The following is a 7,372-nucleotide window of genomic DNA, read 5'->3' as shown; positions in this document are numbered from 1 at the left end:
CCCTTTACTACCCTAGTTTATTTCCTACAAAGAGTGATCCTGATAAATAATAATTCAGATCATGTGCTTTGTTTGCTCAAAACCCTCCTAATGGTTTCTATCTCAGAATAAAAGGCAAATTTCAAACTATGATCTTTAAAACTCTGTATGATCTGACCTCATAGTATCTCTCAAATATCATCATGCATGACTCCCCCGGTGTACTCTGGTTCAGACACACTGGGCTTTCTGTGGTTCTTTGGAGACTCCAGGTATTCCCGCTGACACTAGGCATTTGCACTCACTGTTCCCTCTTTCCAGAATGTTCTTCCCCGACATACATGATTTGCAATCTCATTCCCTTCAGGTCTTTACTCAAATGTCATCTTTTCTAAAGAGGACTTCTGTGGCCACCCTATCTAAAATTTCATACACACATCTTATGCATCTTCTCTGAATTACTTTTTCCTCCTTGACATTTATCACTCTCGTGTGTGTTTGTTCATTTGTTGTTTGATTGTTTGTTTGGTTAGTTGGTTGGTTGTCTTTCTCCCCCACTAAATTGCAAGCTCTGTGAAGAAAGGAATTTCTATCCATTTTGCCCCTTTGTACTCCAAGCCCAAGGTACTGTTGTTCAGTTCAATGTCCATCTGCTTGGGACATTTCAATATTACCACCAACTAAATCACTCTTCTGGTATAACATCCCCTAAAAAAAGACTTTGTTTTTCTCCCACAGGAAAGATTTGTTTATTTTTATGATTCAACCAAATTTACTCCTAGTTTCTCCAGAACTATTTGTACCTCTCTCGGGATCCTGAGGCATTTACTCCTGGGTCATGAATATGGGAAGCTGAGCTCGAGTGCAGTTAACCTGATCCCACTGTCACGCGTGTCTGCTTGCTCATGGGATCTGCCTGATTGCCCACTAGAAGGCTCCAGAGCTGGTTCCTCAGCGTGTCTTGTGACTGCAGCCTGACATGTCAAAGCCACGCGAATGCCATCTGTTCAGGTTACATAACAAGATCTGGAACGATTTTCAATGTAGGATTTGCTGCCCAAATAGAATCATTTGCAGAAAGGAGATTAAGTTTTCTTTGCCAGGAAAGGGGGAAATTACCAGAAAAGCTATCATTTCACCGAGTATAAATAAACTTTGCTCCAAAATACATAAATGAAGAAGACAAATTTGCTTCACTAATAGTCTCCTGCATTAAAAATAAACACAGGGCTATAGTTCAATTTTGTAAGTGCAAAATAAATTCTTAATTGGGAAAATGGAATTGCTAATTTAATAGATCTTAATTTTGTTTGAATCATTGGTCTGCCCTATAATGCTCCAGATAGAATTTGAGGTGGGGGGCAAGGGCTGAGAGAGTGGTGGTTGCTAAAGATTTGACAAGCTTATTAGCATTATAGAGTCTCCTTTCTTTATGGGAGAGAAAGATAAACTGAGCCACCACCAATGGGACAGAAGCCCTGACTTGTTTTTCTAACATCACCCCCTGTGAGCCATGGTCACCTTATATGACCAAAGAAAACCATTTATGAAATGGCTTCCTGAAGTTAAGGATTTAAATTTCAGCTTTGTAGAGTAGATTTTCTCTCACTCAATTTATGCACCTAAACAAGGCTTCATTCCGTGCCCTTCTTCTTACTGGCTCCCTAGTTTAATGAACTAAGGGTTTACATTAATCATCACTCATTTTTCCACACGGAACTAGCACTATTGTTTTATCTGATTGCAAAAAACAGAGATTTTGTAATCTCTGATTGATTTTACTGGGAATTAAATCAGTCGATGAAAAAAAGTATAACAAAGGAAATGAAAACCACTATAACTTCCATTAGCTGGAGATTAAATGGTTAAGATGTTTTGTATATTCTTCTGTATTTTTTTGCATATGCACATTTCTTTTTTATAAAAGCTAATTCTATTGTACACACCAAAAATATTAGTTAGCTAACAAGATGACAATAAATTACATTTTTTAGTCTTGTATATTCAGAGAGGAATAGAGTCAGATATGGAAGAAAGCAAAATAGACTCTAATGGAAATTAACCCAGATGAACTAAATAAACACTGGATGGATGGATGGATGCATGGATGGATGGATGGATGGATGGATGGATGGATGGATGGATGGATGGGTATTTTAGTGACTGTCATTAGGAAAGACTACTCTGAAAAAGCAGATTTGAGTAGAGGCCAGTGAGAGGCAGCTCTGTAAGGATCTGGGGAAAATCTACCCAGTGGAAGGGAATAATAAGTGTGAAGGTACTGAGGCAGGCATGAGCTCTTGGCAGAACAGTAAGGAAGCCTCAGGAAGTGGCATAAAATGATTATGGGGGAGAGTGGCAGGAGATGATGGTGCAGAAGCAGGTTATCCCTTTTCCAGTTTTCTTTCAATCCTGATTGTCTCAAGAAAAAAGTCTCCATTTGACACAAGTGTGTACTTAATTCTCTTCTGACATTTGCTACTTTACGTTTTAACAAAAAGATGGCAGATTTGGGGATCACAGCCTTCTGAGGAGACAATATTTAACTAAAATGTAACAATGTTGTTTGGTTTTTATTTTGTTTATTTTATTACTTCTATGAATGGTTTCCCATTCATAGAAGTAATAAAGTTTTCTTTTTAAATAAATATATTTAAATTTTAAATTAAACCAACTTAAAGAAAAAGATGACATAGCAAATGTATAAGTGGTACATAATCAGAAGTGGCAAAAATCATAAAGGTGATTGGCAAATAACTAAAGTTGGGAAACATGGTTCAATCCCATTCCACCTGCACCTGAACTCCCTAAAGAACTATTCACATCCATCAAAGCCCTGTTTCTACTTCTGAGATGATTACTGTGGAGTGAATCTAGGTATGAATTAATCTAGGTACACTAGTCAGTAATACTCCCACCCCAAGTAAAATTGCTGCTTTTTGAGAGCTTTAATTCAAAGATTCTCTTTGGAAGAACTGTCAGGTATCATGGCTAGTACAAAGGTTGGGTAGAAGGTTCTTTTCAGAACCAAATAGGTTAAGGAAGCAATTTCCCATTTATATTATCTAGAATTTTGTATTGTTTCCCCTCATTGTTTCTGGATTTATGGATAGTTTATTTTAAGATGTGATACTAAGTTATAAGAAGGTCTTTTTTTTTTCTGATTGTATTTTTGTTTTTAATCAGTCTCGATGTGGCTTCTTCTTTATATCGTTAGTTATAGGACTTCTGTTCAGCTACTCTTCAGGTGGTTGTCCAGGTTGATTGTTCTATAATTTATTTGTAATTTTGATGTGGTCGTGGGAGGAGGCGAGCACAGCATTTACCTACTCTGCCATCTTGACCAGAACTCCTCCCAAGAAGTTCTTTCTTAAAGGGAGTACTTTCACAAACAAAAAGATACATTTTGGGAAAAAGGGTTTGGAGGATGTGTCTATTAACTTTGCTGATGCAATTTGAATTCCTCAATATTGTATATTTGAATTTTTTTGTCTGAAATTCTTCCTAGTGAGATTTAAGCAAGAAGGTGGGTGGCGGTTGCTTGGTATTGTTGGCATCCTCTAGAAGGAGAAAATAAAGTGTCAACGTAGCTGTTCTAAACACGGGTGCAGGATGATTACTAGCAAGTTAAATGGTACACTACATACACCTAAGTGTAAATATGTGCCTATTTTTCAGTGGCTCCTAGAACAGTGAGTCTGAAAACGCTGTCCCTCCATTCAAGTGGGAGAAAGCCCCATTTGCCCTCAATTTTAAATCTTTAAAGAACTGTTGATATAATCTTAATAATCAGAGAAGAAATTAGCCACTCATTTAAATAACTGGTAGGATTTTTGAAATCCCTATGGCTAGACACATTAGATGAAGAACCACCCCTCAGCCCCGCAAAAAAAAAAAAAAAAAGAAAGAAAGCCCGGGACTAGAAATCAGAAGGCTCTAGATTCTAGTCTCAGCTCTGTCAATTACCCCAATGTCTATTAACCTCAGACAGCTTTCTTAGCTTCTCTGGGCTCAGTTTTTTTCAGCCTTTAAATGAGAGGAATAGATTAAACAGATTCCCCTTAGGATAAAAATGCAATGCTTTTTCCAACAACAATAAATAGAAGAAAGTGAACAATATAGCCCTACATAAACAGGGTCTGGGGTAAAAGTGTAAAAGACTTTCTGAATAATCAAGCAAACAAATTATGGAAAATGACAAGCACAAAAGATATGCTTTTTTAAAAAGTCTAATCATTGGGACATGCTAAATTACATCAGGACATTGAAAAGCCATAAAAGGATTCAAGCAGACCAAAAGAAATCACATGAGATAAGAAGCCCTCACAGTTGTGATATAGCCTTAGGCCCACACAACTCCTTAGACCAGAAAAGGAACAAATTTGCCATATATTAAGTGACCTGCCTTTTCCATTTCTAAAACATGCATACCATCTGAGCCATTTTGACATGGCTCTAATGTCAGGTTACTCCTCAGCTGCAATCAATGCACAGCTGTTAGAAGGGAGCTGTGAAAGCTTCATTTCCGATGGGGAGGAGAGGGAACAACGGCCAGACTATGGAACCATTAGAAAGTATTTTCAGGGCCACACTTATATCATTTCATAATAATGTGCATGTCCTTTTCTGCTTGTATATTGTGTGGTCGATGAACAATTTCTAAATTAAACTACGGTGATTGCTCCCATTAAGTTTGTCGTGGCAAATTTTACTCTTTTCTACTCCTTTAGGCAGGACCTGCCATTGACCCAATACTCTGAACCAGATATATTCAACTGAGAGAGGAAAACACAAGCCACGAATAAAACAAAACTGTAAAGACCGCAGGGAGCCTTGGCCACATTTGTAGAAGACTAGCATAATGCCAGCTAGTCTGTCCAGATGTCTGGGAACGGATTAAATCGCTTTCAGAGGCTCATTTAAGGATCTACATGCCACTGAAAGCTTTAGTAATTGACACATTTAAAGGAAGAAAAGGCTGAGTGTACATATTTATTTTTAAATACTAATATGTCTTTGTACTTAGGTTACTACTTGCCAGTACATTTTAAATTAGATTCCTTTTAACTATTTTCAGCGCTGTTGTTTACTTAGAAGACAACTAGGTAATATAACAAACTGCCCTGGGTAGAGGTGAAATGTCGTAATTTACAGGAAGTAATTTCTCTTCCCAGTGGGTTATCAGGATATGGTGATGACTAGACTTGTTACTCAGATTATTTCTTAACAGCAACCTCAAAGGAAATTATGCTGAACTTGAAACCAGTTACCATTTGAAAGCCTGTGTGGGTTTCAACTCAACTTCTCAAAGACCACATTTCCTAGGGGTCAGAAATCAACATATACATACATAGAATTGCAGATATTATCTACCCCGGGGCTGGACTCTGAGGTCTAAACATGTCACAGGATAAGCTGAGAGGCTATTTATTTAAGAAAAATTAAGTAGGAGAGGGTAGAAAGAAGCAAAATCTCTCTGCTACAGAGGACATTGAATTTGCACTGAGGACATTCCAAAACATTCATCAAGCTTCCTGAAAAGAAAATAGGCAGAAATATAAATGTAGAGTCCAAGGGATACCTAAAGCCCAAGGGAGCAAATATTAGTGATTTTTGAGCTGAATACAAAAATTCCAAGAAACAGAAGGGGAAAAAAAATGTACCAAGTAGCATCCTTCCCACATCCAAATACACGAATACATATGAGTTATAATACCATGCAGGTTATGAACTTGCTACACAAAACCAACAAACATTTTGAACAGAATTGCTGGAGCAGTTGCAGATATCTTTGTTTGTTTGTTTGCTTGTTTGCGATGAGTCCATAACATCTCTGAAACACAAAGCTGAGCCATAAAAAGTACAATTGACCACATGTGTTAGTTTTCTTGAACCTTCTCACTATCAGAATTGGCCAATTTTAAGCCTTCCAAAGTGAGTAAAGAATGCATCATTCAGACAATAAAAATGTCCTTCCACCCTGTGCTGTAGCAATTAAACAACACGACATACTTTTTCAAAACATACAAAAATAAAACCAAAAAGTAAACAGGATTATGGAATTCCCTGACGCTGTGTTCAAGTATTTCAGCAGCAGCCTCTGTATTAGACTGGAACACTGCAACAACTTAAATGTGCATTGTATTTAATTTTCCTTTTTTTCTACAGAAGAATACAGAAGTACATATTTTACAGTAATTAAGATGGCATTGCACACACTAAATAAACATGATGTCTGAACAGTATGCATAAAAGATTTCAGAATGACAAGGCAAGCAAATTACACATACAATACCTACACGTTCAGAAAGAACTGAATGCTCGGAAAGTACTAAATTACATGCAGATACTATGAAAAATTGATGAGGTCATAGTGTAGTTGGTAAAGGTGAGGCTTGGAGCTTTTTTTCACTTAAAATACTTTGGGCTCATTTGTGTGTGTAATGCATCAATCCTTCATGGAACAAAGAAAAGCCACAAATGTGAACAGAATAAAAGTCCTCTTCAAATGGAAGATACAAATCAGAATCTTTGTCTGAGGTTTGCTTCTGCCCCCATGTAGAGGTGACCTGGCACGCACTCAGCTAGACACAAGGTAACATAATACAGAAATGTTGTGACGAGGATCCACAGGTCTATACTGCCCTTGCTCTGCCCTACTCTGACTGTCACTCAGTAACAGGACTGATTTAAGTAAGCAGTTCAGCTAAATCAGTCAGGTTTGGTATCCCTCTTCTCCAAGGTCATATGATTGGACATGCTCATATACTCCTGGGGTGGGACGGCATAAGTGACTAATCTTGCTGAGTCATGCTAAACTCTTTGGGCATGTAGCATTAGTGCTTTAATTAAAGTGCCCTTAGGAGCATTTGGGAGCAATGACTCATCGTCTCCCTTCTTTGCTAGGTGTGTGTCAGGGACATCGAACAGAATTCCATATAGGATGTGATTAATATGAGTCAGTCTTGATTAGGTTGTTAAAAAAGGGAAATCTGCCCACTTAGATTTGACAAAGGAAAAGGTATTTTCCTAAATTTTCTGTACATGCAAAAGATCATACTGGGAGAAAACAAAGGGCAAGGCGATTTATGGATGTATTTCTCCATCCCAACCCCTAGGTGTAGGAAAGTAACAGAAATTACTGTCTTTGATAAGATTCTGCTGATGCCAGAGTATGACTTTCCAATCATCAAAAAGATGTCACACTTGTATAGACTTTTAGAATTTGCCAAACATTTTTACATAAATAATTTCATTAGTTAATCACAGCTTCCCATGAAACATAGAATTGTTCTCTTTATATAAGTTGATTTAAAAAAAAAAACTTTGAATACACTGTAATATGTGTACAAGTGATGTTCATTATACAAGTAATTTTCTTTGTCCTTTACAA

The sequence above is a fragment of the Rhinolophus sinicus genome, linkage group LG03 (genome assembly GCF_036562045.2).
Source record: "Rhinolophus sinicus isolate RSC01 linkage group LG03, ASM3656204v1, whole genome shotgun sequence".
NCBI lineage: Eukaryota > Metazoa > Chordata > Mammalia > Chiroptera > Rhinolophidae > Rhinolophus > Rhinolophus sinicus.
Note: the sequence above shows the minus strand (reverse complement) of the source record.